This window comes from Oncorhynchus masou, unplaced genomic scaffold (genome assembly GCF_036934945.1).
Source record: "Oncorhynchus masou masou isolate Uvic2021 unplaced genomic scaffold, UVic_Omas_1.1 unplaced_scaffold_1403, whole genome shotgun sequence".
NCBI classification, from domain to species: domain Eukaryota; kingdom Metazoa; phylum Chordata; class Actinopteri; order Salmoniformes; family Salmonidae; genus Oncorhynchus; species Oncorhynchus masou.
The window spans coordinates 14,999-29,607 of NW_027003963.1; the positions used below are offsets into that span (position 1 = coordinate 14,999).

General features: G+C 45.4%; 1 protein-coding gene across 2 annotated transcripts in view; it reads right to left on the reverse strand.

Moving 5' to 3' along the window:
- The window catches only part of LOC135530637 (uncharacterized), a 72,113-nt gene that overhangs the window by 10,364 nt on the left and 47,140 nt on the right, over nt 1-14,609 (reverse strand). The window lies entirely within an intron of this gene.

Genomic DNA, 14,609 nt, shown 5'->3' on the forward strand with positions numbered 1-14,609 from the left:
TTTCATGAATGTGTTAATTAATTTGTTTCTCTGGGCTACTGTAGTGAAGGCCAAATTCCATAGGTGTGGAAAGTAAGGGTGCTGAAGGTGCTGTAAAAAATAAGATAAATCATAGATATATACATACGTTGGGGAGAACAAGTGTTTGATACACTGCCAATTTTGCAGGTTTTCCTACTTACAAAGCATGTAGAGGTCTGTAATGTTTATCATAGGTACATTTCAACTGTGAGAAACAGAATCTAAAACAAAAATCCAGAAAATCACATTTTTAAGTAATTCATTTGCATTTTATTGCATGACAAAAGTATTTGATACATCAGAAAAGCAGAACTTAATATTTGGTACAGAAACCTTTGTTTGCAATTACAGAGATCATATGTTTCCTGTAGTTCTTGACCAGGTTTGCACACACTGCAGCAGGGATTTTGGCCCACTCCTCCATACAGACCTTCTCCAGATCCTTCAGGTTTCGGGGCTGTCGCTGGGCAACACGGACGTTCAGCTCCCTCCAAAGATTTTCTATTGGTTTCAGGTCCGGAGACTGGCTAGGCCACTCCAGGACCTTGAAATGCTTCTTACGGAGCCACTCCTTAGTTGCCCTGGCTGTGTGTTTCGGGTCGTTGTCATGCTGGAAGACCCAGCCACGACCCATCTTCAATGCTCTTACTGAGGGAAGGAGGTTGATGGCCAAGATCTCACGATACATGGCCCCATCCATCCTCCCCTCAATACGGTGCAGTCATCCTGTCCCCTCTATTTTTGTCTCATCAGACCACATGACCTTCTCCCATTCCTCCTCTGGATCATCCAGATGGTCATTGGCAAACTTCAGACGGGCCTGGACATGCGCTGGCTTGAGCAGGGGGACCTTGCGTGTGCTGCAGGATTTTAATCCATGATGGCGTAGTGTGTTACTAATGTTGTTTTTTTAGACTGTGGTCCCAGCTCTATTCAGGTCATTGACCAGGTCCTGCCGTGTAGTTCTGGGCTGATCCCTCACCTTCCTCATGATCATTGATGCCTCACGAGGTGAGATCTTCTAATAGAGCTGGGACCACAGTCTAGATTTTCTAATAATTGCGCCAACAGTTGTTGCCTTCTCACCAAGCTGCTTGCCTATTGTCCTGTAGCCCATCCCAGCCTTGTGCAGGTCTACAATTTTATCCCTGATGTCCGTAAACAGCTCTGTGGTCTTGGCCTTTGTGGAGAGGTTGGAGTCTGTTTGATTGAGTGTGTGGACAGGTTTCTTTTATACAGGTAACAAGTTCAAACAGGTGCAGTTAAAACAGGTAATGAGTGGAGAACAGGAGGGATTCTTAAAGAAAAACTAACAGGTCTGTGAGAGCCGGAATTCTTACTGGTTGGTAGGTGATCAAATACTTATGTCATGCAATAAAATGCAAATTAATTACTTAAAAATCATACAATGTGATTTTCTGGATTTTTGTTTAAGATTCCATCTCTCACAGTTGATGTGTACCTATGATAAAAAATTACAGACCTCTACATGCTTTGTAAGTAGGAAAACCTGCAAAATCGGCAGTGTATCAAATACTTGTTCTCCCCACTGTATATATAGACAGACAATTCAAACAAGCTGAGCTGATCTGACATAGTCGTTTGACAGCTGTCATACAGAATATAAGTGATTATCTCTCTCTATTTCTCTATCCCTCCCTCCCTCTCTCTCACTGTCTTTCTATCCCACTGTCTTCCTCTCTGGTCTCGCTCTCCTTCTGTCATTGTGGCCCTATTGTAATCCATTCCAATCATTCTAGAACATACCAGACAACGCAAATCTCATATACAGCAGATGAAGAAAACACAATCACACTACACACTACAGGTCTATAGGAAATTATGGAGAACGTGAAAGTATCAATGGGAAATATGGAACAATCCAGTGAGAGAGAGAGAGAGAGTGAGGGAGAGAGAGAGAAATAGAGAGTGAGAGAGAGAGAGAGAGAGAGAGGAGTGAGGGAGAGAGAGAGAGAAATAGAGAGTGAGAGAGAGAGAGAGAGGAGTGAGGGAGAGAGAGAGAAATAGAGAGTGTGTGAGAGAGAGAGAGAGAGAGAGAGAGAGAGAGAGGGTGAGGGAGAGAGAGAGAAATAGAGAGTGAGAGAGAGAGAGAAATAGGTGAGAAATAGAGAGTGCGAAATAGAGAGTGAGAGAGAGTGGGAGAGTGGGAGAGAGAGGGAGAGAGAGAAATAGAGAGAGCGAGTGAGACGGAGATAGAAGAGATAAGAAGAGAGAGAAAGACAGGAAGAGGCACCATTGTTTAAGTAACAGTCTAGATCAGGGGTACGTAACCCTGTACCAGGAGTGCTGCAGGAACTGCAGGGTTTTGTTTTAACTAGGCTTCACACCTGACCAGCTGAGCTAATTGATCAAACCTGCCCAGAGTGTACAAAGCTATACATGCATGTACCTACTACACATACAAGAACCAACACAATATATATATAATGATGGTATCTTCTGTGATGACAATCTAAAACCTGTCAACTTCCATATGAACAAGCAACGACATGCTGCTGCTGCTGTTGGCCTCAATTGTTGATGTAGTATAGAACTATAATATGTGTGTGAGGATTTGTTTGTTTCACAGTTCATTCTGAGATATCTGATGCCTGGATATGTGTACTAGAGAGAGGGGAGAGGTAGGAGAGGAGGAGAGGAGGAGAGTAAGGAGAGGAGGAGAGAGAGGAGAGGAAAGGAAGGAGATGAGGAGAGAGAGGACAGGTAGAAGAGAGAGGAGAGGAAGGAAATGAGGAGATAGAGGAGAGGAGAAGAGAGAGAAGAGGAGGAGAGAGAAAAGTAGGAGAGAGGGAAAAGGAAGGAGAGGAAGAGAGAGGAGAGGAGGATAGGAAACCAAGGAGGAGATAGAGGAGAGGAGGAGAGGAGGAGAGAGAGGAAACCAAGGAGAGGAGGAAAGGAAGGAGAAGAGGAGAGAGAGGAAAGGAAGGAGAGGATGAGAGAGAGGAGAGGAAGAGAGGAAAACAAGGAGAGGAGGAGAAAGAGGAAACGAAGGAGAAGAGGAGAAAGAGGAGAGAGAGGAGAGGAGGAGAGGAAATGAAGGAGAGGAGGAGAGAGAGGAGAGGAGGAGAGGGGAGAGAGGAGAGGTAGGAGAGAGAGGAGAGGAGGAAAGAGGGGAGAGGAGGAAAGATCGGGGAGATGTATCTTGCTGGGGAAAATATACAAATGTGTCTTTTGATGGAAAACCCATGAGACAGATGAACTAGTGAATGAATCCGTGTTGCGTGAGTCAGTAGGACTAGACAGATGATGACTCGATGTTACAACAGATGACACACACACACAACACAGGAGACTATTGCAGTTAACTTGATTAAAGTTCTGCTCAACCTTCAAGAGGCTCAGAGGAAAGGGTCAGGAGGCAGTCACACACGCAGACAGACACACACACACACACACACACACACACACACACACACACACACACACACACACACACGCAGACAGACACAGGCTCACACACGTAAGAACACACACACACAGTTACGCAAGCACACACACACACAGACCCAAGCTCTCTGTCTCTCTCTCTCACACACACACACACACACACACACACACACACACACACACACACACACACACACACACACACACACACACACACACACACACACACACACACACACCTCCGTGCCTATTCAGCATTGTGATCCAGAGTCCAGGTTAATGGTTAATAAACCAGGGTCAGGATGGCCTGTCTTCTGAACACCATCATAAAGTTGTTGATTCTGCGACATGAGATTGTTATTAAAAAGTGTTTCTTCCCTCTCTCCTGTCATCCTACTATGTCTAAGTCTCAAACTGGCACCCTATTCCCTACATAGTGGATGACTATTGGGCCCTGGTTAAAAGTAGTGCACTATAAAGGGAATAGGGATGCCTTTTGGGATACAACCTAAGACATCTGTTGTGTTTAATGCCGTTGAAAAGAGGAGACAATCACATTTCCTCTGCTGTTTGATCCGGGGTTACATGTGTTGTTACATGACTGTAGGTTTATTCCTCAGCTGTGAACACAACATGACATCACACCGAGGACTATGGTTTTACATGTGTTGTTACATGACTGTAGGTTTATTCCTCAGCTGTGAACACAACATGACATCACACCGAGGAGTCCGAGGACTATGGTTTTACATGTGTTGTTACCTGACTGTAGGTTTATTCCTCAGCTGTGAACACAACATGACATCACACCGAGGACTATGGTTTTACATGTGTTGTTACCTGACTGTAGGTTTTTTCCTCAGCTGTGAACACAACATGACATCACACCGAGGAGTCCGAGGACTATGGTTTTACATGTGAAGTGTTGTTTGCTGAATATGGACTTTCTTTCCCTGTTCTGTATGAAGCCCTTCAGTCATTGGACATTGTCATTCAGGGGTCGTTCCACGTTGCCTTTTGCATCGTTTTGATATTTTAAGTAGAAATGATGCACCAATATTGAATTATAAAATCTTGTTATATTAAATGAAGTGCACTTTAATACAGACCACATGGAGAATTCAATAAATCAGATTTTTTTTCAACGAATACAGACTTGCTCCGTGCCTCTGTGACCTCTAGGAAGATTTTAACCCACCAAACCCCGACATTTCTCCAAGTTTTCAGCATCATTGTAAAGTTCTATTTATTTGTTGCTTTGAGAAAGTAACGTCTGAATATTATTATTTATTTGATGTGACTTGTGATTCATTTACATCTGTCTTTCATTTTAAAATCAACACCGTTACGTAAACTAAACTCTCCTTTTAATACGGTGAAACTATTCTCTTTCTTTTCAAAAGAAACGAGAAACGATCGTGTAAAAGCAGTCAACCCTGTTACAGTCAACCCTGTTACAGTCAACCCTGTTACAGTCAACCCTGTTATTTTATTTGACACTTACTATAGTCATGTTTTTAGTTAACCTCTTTACAGTGGAGGCTGCTGTGGGGAGGACAGCTGGTAATATAGACAGGAAACCATGTGTTGGATGTTGTTGATACCTTTACACTTATTCCGCTCCAGCCATTACCACGTGATTGTCCTCCCCAATTAAGGTGCCACCTGCCTCCTGTGGCTCTTTATGACAGAATGTTACAATTAAATCTGATCAAAAGTGTTTTTGGGACCAAAAAACTACACTTCTCAAAAGGTCCTGAACGAGTGCAACCATCCTCATAATATGAAAAAAGTACAATCTTTATTTCAGGTAGGCTAGCCTAAGAATGGGTCAACCGAAGGAAGACATGTATATATTGCTCAACAGCATTCACTATGATCTGACAGAGCTGGCCTAGTTGGAACCCAAGCCTGCACACTCAGTGGTCCTCAACCGGAGAGTCAGCCGGTGACCATTGATCTTCTGATTGTGTTAGACTGCCATCTAGTGAGGATTCTCTACAATGACTGCCTCTAGTGGTATAGATTGAGTACTGCAGCCTCTCATGCAAAACTGGGCTTGGTGCTGTAGTTAGTGTTGGGACGTCCCATTGCAGTTTGCTATAGATTGATACAGAGCGTGGGAGAAGGAGGGAGAGAGCTCTATCAAAAGATAGAGATACGGAATACAGGAAGGGGAGAGAGAGAGAGAGAGAGAGAGAGAGAGAGAGAGGCAGAGAGTGAGAGAGGGAATGATAGAGGGAAAGAGAAGTGACAAGGGGGTGAGACAAGAAAGACAGAGGGGTGATACAAAAAGTGAGAAAACGAGAGAGAGAGAGAGAGAGAGAGAGAGAGAGAGAGATATACAGAGGGAGACAGAGGGATTGATAGAGGCAGTGATAGAGGGAGAGAGAGAGAAGAAAGAGAGAGGGGGTGATACGAAGAGCAATAGAACAAGACAGAGAGATACAGAGGGAGGGGTGTGTGTGATTGCCTTTCCAATGTGACAATAGGTATTGGTGTTGTGGTGCCCAGCTCTACTCTAATGGCCTGGACACACAGCTACTCTCTACTGTCGTCGCCACACTGCTGGGGGAGCACACACACACACAAATTACATTGACGAGGAAAAAAATTGATTTTTTCTTTCTCAAAAGATCATAATGTACAACTTGAACATATTCCAGCAGCAATTTCAGGCCTGATTTGATCATGAAGATATGAAGTACATAATCGTTTTTCATAATACAACTATTACATCATAATTCACTGTGACATTTTCACCCTCATATTCTTCATCCATTTCTCATAATGCTGATACCAGCTGTCTCATTTGTGCCAGAATCTTCTTCCCAATCATCCACGGCAAAACGAGACAATGTTGGATTCTAACTGTTGCTTGACATTCTAACTGTTCCTAGACATTCTAACTGTTCCTAGACATTCTAAATGTTCCTAGACATTCTAACTGTTCCTAAACATTCTAACTGTTCCTAGACATTCTAACTGTTCCTAAACATTCTAACTGTTCCTAGACATTCTAACTGTTCCTAGACATTCTAACTGTTCCTAGACATTCTAACTGTTCCTAGACATTCTAACTTCCTAAACATTCTAACTGTTCCTAGACATTCCTTGACATTGCATTCTAAATGTTCTAAAGCAGGAGTCTCACGTAACCCCTGCCTTAAGAGGTATTTAAACTGTATTACTACACTGGCTGTTTAAATCCAAGTTATGCCTTTATCTTCTGTTGGAACCCAAGTCCTGCTGGGTAGGTCCACACAGAAAGAACAGCAGGCCAAGAACCCAAAACATCTGCAAGAGGAGAATATAGAAATATAATGGATAGAATAAAAATGAGGTGTGAGGTTGACCATGAGGTTAGATTTTAACAGTGAGGAGGCAAAATGAGATGTGAGATTGACCATGAGGTTAGATTTTAACAGTTAGGAGGCAAAATGAGATGTGAGATTGACCATGTGGTTTGATTTTAACAGTGAGGAGGCAAAATGAGATGTGAGATTGACCATGAGGTTAGATTTTAACAGTTAGGAGGCAAAATGAGATGTGAGATTGACCATGAGGTTAGATTTTAACAGGTAAGAGGCAAAATGAGATGTGAGGTTGACCATGAGGTTAGATTTTAACAGTGAGGAGGCAAAATGAGGTGTAAGGTTGACCATGTGGTTAGATTTTAGGAGGCATAGGAGGAAGATATGCTTTATCTTGTCAATGTGAGGCTTTTTATTTGCAAAGTGAGGATAAATGAGCCGGGGAACTGTACAATTACTTACAAAATCAAATAGGACGATGAACAGAAAGGCAGGTCTAATAAACTGACATGATTAACATAAAACTCCAACAGAAGACCACCAGGGCTTCAATTCCTGAAAAACCAGCAGCATGCCACCCTGTTATATGTCTATCTTACCTGTCTCTCTCAAACAATGGCTTGCTTCTTATAGCAATACCCATTACCCAGAATGCATCGCAAACCCTACCAATAACCTAATTGACAATCAATTTCAATGAAGGTATGAAAATTGAACACAAACACATTCAGGTCATAAACATACATGTTACCACCAAACCACACTTTCAATAATGGTGTTCACATGATTTAAAACAACATCAACAACATACGTCCCCCGGGAATAAGCTACTGCCACAATAACCCCTACCGTAAAAACCCTTACCGTAAAAACCCTTGCCTCCATTTGACGTCACAACTATGAGCAGGAAATGGACCAAACCCTCTTGCGTCAATGAGTCAATAAAATATCATCGTTGACATTTATTTTGTTCTACTATACCTGGACCTTGTGATCACTGAATTTCTGACATCTCCTCTCTATCCCTCCCTTTCCTCTTTCTGACATCTCCTCCTCTCTATCCCTCACTTTCCTCTTTCTGGCATCTCCTCCTCTCTATCCCTCCCTTTCATTTTTCTGACATCTCCTCTCTATCCCTCCCTTTCCTCTTTCTGACATCTCCTCTCTATCCCTCCCTTTCCTCTTTCTGACATCTCCTCTCTATCCCTCCCTTTCCTCTTTCTGACATCTCCTCTCTATCCCTCCCTTTCCTCTTTCTGGCATCTCCCCTCAATCCCTCCCTTTCCTCTTTCTGACATCTCCTCTCTATCCCTCCCTTTCCTCTTTCTGACATCTCCTCTCTATCCCTCCCTTTCCTCTTTCTGGCATCTCCTCTATATCCCTCCCTTTCCTCTTTCTGACATCTCCTCTCTATCCCTCCCTTTCCTCTTTCTGACATCTCCTCCTCTCTATCCCTCCCTTTCCTCTTTCTGACATCTCCTCTCAATCCCTCCCTTTCCTCTTTCTGGCATCTTCTCTCTATCCCTCCCTTTCCTCTTTCTGACATCTCCTCTCTATCCCTCCCTTTCCTCTTTCTGACATCTCCTCCTCTCTATCCCTCCCTTTCCTCTTTCTGGCAACTCCTCCTCCCTATCCCTACCTTTCCTCTTTCTGACATCTGCTCTCTATCCCTCCCTTTCCTCTTTCTGACATCTCCTCCTCTCTATCGCTCCCTTTCCTCTCTCTGACATCACCTCTCTATCCCTCCCTTTCCTCTTTCTGACATCTCCACCTCTCTATCCCTCCCTTACCTCTTTCTGACATCTCCTCCTCTCTATCCCTCCCTTTCCTCTTTCTGACATCTGCTCTCTATCCCTCCCTTTCCTCCTTCTGACATCTCCACCTCTCTATCCCTCCCTTACCTCTTTCTGACATCTCCTCCTCTCTATCCCTCCCTTTCCTCTTTCTAACATCTCCTCTCTATCCCTCCCTTTCCCCTTTCTGACATCTCCTCTCTATCCCTCCCTTTCCCCTTTCTGACATCTCCTCTCTACCCCTCCCTTTCCTCCTTCTGACATCTCCACCTCTCTATCCCTCCCTTACCTCTTTCTGACATCTCCTCTCTATCCCTCCCTTTCCTCTTTCTGACATCTCCTCTCTATCCCTCCCTTTCCTCTTTCTGGCATCTCCCCTCAATCCCTCCCTTTCCTCTTTCTGACATCTCCTCTCTATCCCTCCCTTTCCTCTTTCTGACATCTCCTCTCTATCCCTCCCTTTCCTCTTTCTGGCATCTCCTCTATATCCCTCCCTTTCCTCTTTCTGACATCTCCTCTCTATCCCTCCCTTTCCTCTTTCTGACATCTCCTCCTCTCTATCCCTCCCTTTCCTCTTTCTGACATCTCCTCTCAATCCCTCCCTTTCCTCTTTCTGGCATCTTCTCTCTATCCCTCCCTTTCCTCTTTCTGACATCTCCTCTCTATCCCTCCCTTTCCTCTTTCTGACATCTCCTCCTCTCTATCCCTCCCTTTCCTCTTTCTGGCAACTCCTCCTCCCTATCCCTACCTTTCCTCTTTCTGACATCTGCTCTCTATCCCTCCCTTTCCTCTTTCTGACATCTCCTCCTCTCTATCGCTCCCTTTCCTCTCTCTGACATCACCTCTCTATCCCTCCCTTTCCTCTTTCTGACATCTCCACCTCTCTATCCCTCCCTTACCTCTTTCTGACATCTCCTCCTCTCTATCCCTCCCTTTCCTCTTTCTGACATCTGCTCTCTATCCCTCCCTTTCCTCCTTCTGACATCTCCACCTCTCTATCCCTCCCTTACCTCTTTCTGACATCTCCTCCTCTCTATCCCTCCCTTTCCTCTTTCTAACATCTCCTCTCTATCCCTCCCTTTCCCCTTTCTGACATCTCCTCTCTATCCCTCCCTTTCCCCTTTCTGACATCTCCTCTCTACCCCTCCCTTTCCTCCTTCTGACATCTCCACCTCTCTATCCCTCCCTTACCTCTTTCTGACATCTCCTCCTCTCTATCCCTCCCTTTCCTCTTTCTAACATCTCCTCTCTATTCCCTCCCTTTCCTCTTTCTGACATCTCCTCTCTATCGCTCCCTTTCCTCTTTCTGACATCTACTCCTCTCTATCCCTCACTTCCCTCTTTCTGGCATCTCCTCCTCTCTATCCCTCCCTTTCCTCTTTCTGACATCGTCTCTCTATCCCTCCCTTTCCTCTTTCTGACATCTCCTCCTCTCTATCCCTCCCTTTCCTCTTTCTGACATCTCCTCTCTATCCCTCCCTTTCCTCTTTCTGACATCTCCTCCTCTCTATCCCTCCCTTTCCTCTTTCTGGCATCTCATCCTCTCTATCCCTCCCTTTCCTCTTTCTGACATCTGCTCTCTATCCCTCCCTTTCCTCCTTCTGACATCTCCTCCTCTCTATCCCTCCCTTACCTCTTTCTGACATCTCCTCCTCTCTATCCCTCCCTTTCCTCTTTCTGACATCTCCTCTCTATCCCTCCCTTTCCTCTTTCTGACATCTCCTCTCTATCCCTCCCTCTCCTCTTTCTGACATCTCCTCTCTATCCCTCCCTTTCCTCTTTCTAACATCTCCTCTCTATCCCTCCCTTTCCTCTTTCTGACATATCCTCTCTATCCCCCCCTTTCCTCTTTCTGACATCTACTCTCTATCCCTTCCTTTCCTCTTTCTGACATCTCTCTATCCCTCCCTTTCCTCTTTCTGAAATCTCCTCCTCTCTATCCCTCCCTTTCCTCTTTCTGACATCTCCTCTCAATCCCTCCCTTTCCTCTTTCTGGCATCTTCTCTCTATCCCTCCCTTTCCTCTTTCTGACATCTCCTCTCTATCCCTCCCTTTCCTCTTTCTGACATCTCCTCCTCTCTATCGCTCCCTTTCCTCTTTCTGACATCTCCTATTCTCTATCCCTCCCTTTCCTCTTTCTGGCAACTCCTCCTCCCTATCCCTACCTTTCCTCTTTCTGACATCTGCTCTCTATCCCTCCCTTTCCTTCTTCTGACATCTCCTCCTCTCTATCCCTCCCTTTCCTCTTTCTAACATCTCCTCCTCTCTATCCCTTCCTTTCCTCTTTCTGTCATCGTCTCTCTATCCCTCCCTTTCCTCTTTCTGACATCTCCTCCTCTCTATCGCTCCCTTTCCTCTCTCTGACATCACCTCTCTATCCCTCCCTTTCCTCTTTCTAACATCTCCTCTCTATCCCTCCCTTTCCCCTTTCTGACATCTCCTCTCTACCCCTCCCTTTCCTCCTTCTGACATCTCCACCTCTCTATCCCTCCCTTTCCTCTTTCTGACATCTCCTCTCTATCCCTCCCTTTCCTCTTTCTAACATCTCCTCTCTATCCCTCCCTTTCCTCTTTCTGACATCTCCTCTCTATCGCTCCCTTTCCTCTTTCTGACATCTACTCCTCTCTATCCCTCACTTCCCTCTTTCTGGCATCCCCTCCTCTCTATCCCTCCCTTTCCTCTTTCTGACATCGTCTCTCTATCCCTCCCTTTCCTCTTTCTGACATCTCCTCCTCTCTATCCCTCCCTTTCCTCTTTCTGACATCTCCTCCTCTCTATCCCTCCCTTTCCTCTTTCTGACATCTCCTCCTCTCTATCCCTCCCTTTCCTCTTTCTGGCATCTCATCCTCTCTATCCCTCCCTTTCCTCTTTCTGACATCTGCTCTCTATCCCTCCCTTTCCTCCTTCTGACATCTCCTCCTCTCTATCCCTCCCTTTCCTCTTTCTGACATCTCCTCCTCTCTATCCCTCCCTTTCCTCTTTCTGACATCTCCTCTCTATCCCTCCCTTTCCTCTTTCTGACATCTCCTCTCTATCCCTCCCTTTCCTCTTTCTGACATCTCCTCTCTATCCCTCCCTTTCCTCTTTCTAACATCTCCTCTCTATCCCTCCCTTTCCTCTTTCTGACATATCCTCTCTATCCCCCCCTTTCCTCTTTCTGACATCTACTCTCTATCCCTTCCTTTCCTCTTTCTGACATCTCTCTATCCCTCCCTTTCCTCTTTCTGAAATCTCCTCCTCTCTATCCCTCCCTTTCCTCTTTCTGACATCTCCTCCTCTCTATCCCTCCCTTTCCTCTTTCTGGCATCTCCTCCTCTCTATCCCTCCCTTTCCTATTTCTAACATCTCCTCTCTATCCCTCCCTTTCCTCTTTCTGACACCTCCTCTCTATCCCCCCTTTCCTCTCTGACATCTCCTCTCTATCCCTCCCTTTCCTCCTTCTGACATCTCCTCCTCTCTATCCCTCACTTTCCTCTTTCAGGCATCTCCTCCTCTCTATCCCTCACTTTCCTCTTTCAGGCATCTCCTCCTCTCTATCCCTCCCTTTCCTCTTTCTGACATCTCCTCCTCTCTATCCCTCCCTTTCCTCTTTCTAACATCTCCTCCTCTCTATCCCTTCCTTTCCTCTTTCTGTCATCGTCTCTCTATCCCTCCCTTTCCTCTTTCTGACATCTCCTCCTCTCTATCGCTCCCTTTCCTCTCTCTGACATCACCTCTCTATCCCTCCCTTTCCTCTTTCTAACATCTCCTCTCTATCCCTCCCTTTCCCCTTTCTGACATCTCCTCTCTACCCCTCCCTTTCCTCCTTCTGACATCTCCACCTCTCTATCCCTCCCTTACCTCTTTCTGACATCTCCTCCTCTCTATCCCTCCCTTTCCTCTTTCTAACATCTCCTCTCTATCCCTCCCTTTCCTCTTTCTGGCATCTCCTCTCTATCCCTCCCTTTCCTCTTTCTGACATCTCCTCCTCTCTATCCCACCCTTTCCTCTTTCTGACATCTCCTCTCTATCCCTCCCTTTCCTCTTTCTGGAATCTCCTCCTCTCTATCCCTCCCTTTCCTCTTTCTGGCATCTCCTCTCTATCCCTCCCTTTCCTCTTTCTGACATCTCCTCCTCTCTATCCCACCCTTTCCTCTTTCTGACATCTCCTCTCTATCCCTCCCTTTCCTCTTTCTGGAATCTCATCCTATCTATTCCTCCCTTTCCTCTTTCTGACATCTGCTCTCTATCCCTCCCTTTCCTCCTTCTGACATCTCCTCCTCTCTATCCCTCCCTTACCTCTTTCTGACATCTCCTCCTCTCTATCCCTCCCTTTCCTCTTTCTGACATCTCCTCTCTATCCCTCCCTTTCCTCTTTCTAACATCTCCTCTCTATCCCTCCCTTTCCTCTTTCTAACATCTCCTCTCTATCCCTCCCTTTCCTCTTTCTGACATCTCCTCTCTATCCCTCCCTTTCCTCTTTCTGACATCTCCTCTCTATCCCTTCCTTTCCTCTTTCTGACATCTCCTCTCTATCCCTCCCTTTCCTCTTTCTGACATCTCCTCTCTATCCCTCCCTTTCCTCTTTCTGACATCTCCTCTCTATCCCTCCCTTTCCTCTTTCTGACATCTCCTCTCTATCTCTCCATTTCCTCTTCCTGGCATCTCCTCCTCTCTATCCCTCCCTTTCCTCTTTCTGACATCTCCTCCTCTCTATCCCTCCCTTTCCTCTTTCTGACATCTCCTCCTCTCTATCCCTCCCTTTCCTCTTTCTGGCATCTCCTCCTCTCTATCCCTCCCTTTCCTATTTCTAACATCTCCTCTCTATCCCTCCCTTTCCTCTTTCTGACACCTCCTCTCTATCCCCCCTTTCCTCTCTGACATCTCCTCTCTATCCCTCCCTTTCCTCCTTCTGACATCTCCTCCTCTCTATCCCTCACTTTCCTCTTTCAGGCATCTCCTCCTCTCTATCCCTCCCTTACCTCTTTCTGACATCTCCTCCTCTCTATCCCTCCCTTTCCTCTTTCTGACATCTCCTCCTCTCTATCCCTCCCTTTCCTCTTTCTGACATCTCCTCCTCTCTATCCCTCCCTTTCCTCTTTCTGACATCTCCTCCTCTCTATCCCTCCCTTTCCTCTTTCTGACATCTCCTCCTCTCCATCCCTCATTTTCTACTAGTCCCATCGCTCTATTCCTTTAATCTGAAATGTTGAGGATTAAAAAGGCATCCCGTTTCCCCTCTAATTCCCCCCCCCCCCCCTCTCAATTCTGTCAAACTGGTGATTTGCAGAGTGAGTGAGTGAGTAAAAGAATGATAAAGGGATGATATTGACAAAATTGACGGGTAATCAAGGGAACATTAATGGAGTGAAAGAGAGAGAGAGAGAGAGAGAGAGAGAGAGAGAGAGAGAGAGAGAGAGAGAGAGAGAGAGAGAGAGAGAGAGAGAGAGATAACCGACTATAGAATCACCTTGCTCTCCTAATTTATCCTGCCGGTAGCACCATGTGTGAGGGTTTCCACCAATTCAAGGAGCGTTGACCAGAGACACATGGCGACCGCATGGCAACCTAGTCTCTCAATAGACCAATCGGATCATTCATTCAGCAGTTAGGAGGACCTCATTGGCTGGATTATCATCTTCATTATCATCAACATCAGTAGTGTTCTATTGGTGGCTGAAGAGCTCAATTCTGGGATAGATTAGAACTTTAGGTTTGGACCGGGACTTTGGCTGGAGATTTTATGTAATAGCTAACTGGAGAGAGGGAGGGAGAGAGGAAAGGAGAGGGACGGGGCACGGGACAGAGGGAAAGAGAGGGGGAGGAGAGGAGGACTCAGAGAGAAAGAAAAGCTGATGGGAAATAAGAGAAGCAAAATGAGGAAGGTAAGGGATTATTCCTCAATTATTTACTGTCGTTTAGATTATTTGGGTATTTAGTATTGGAGATCTATTGATTCTATAGATGTGTGAGAGACAGACTTATGTTTTATTTTTTTTTACTGTAGGCGGTGTGAAAGTTACCTTTCTAAGACTTGCAATGTGCATGACTAAAAAAATGGACATTGTTTCTTGCACATTGACTTTTAGCTGAA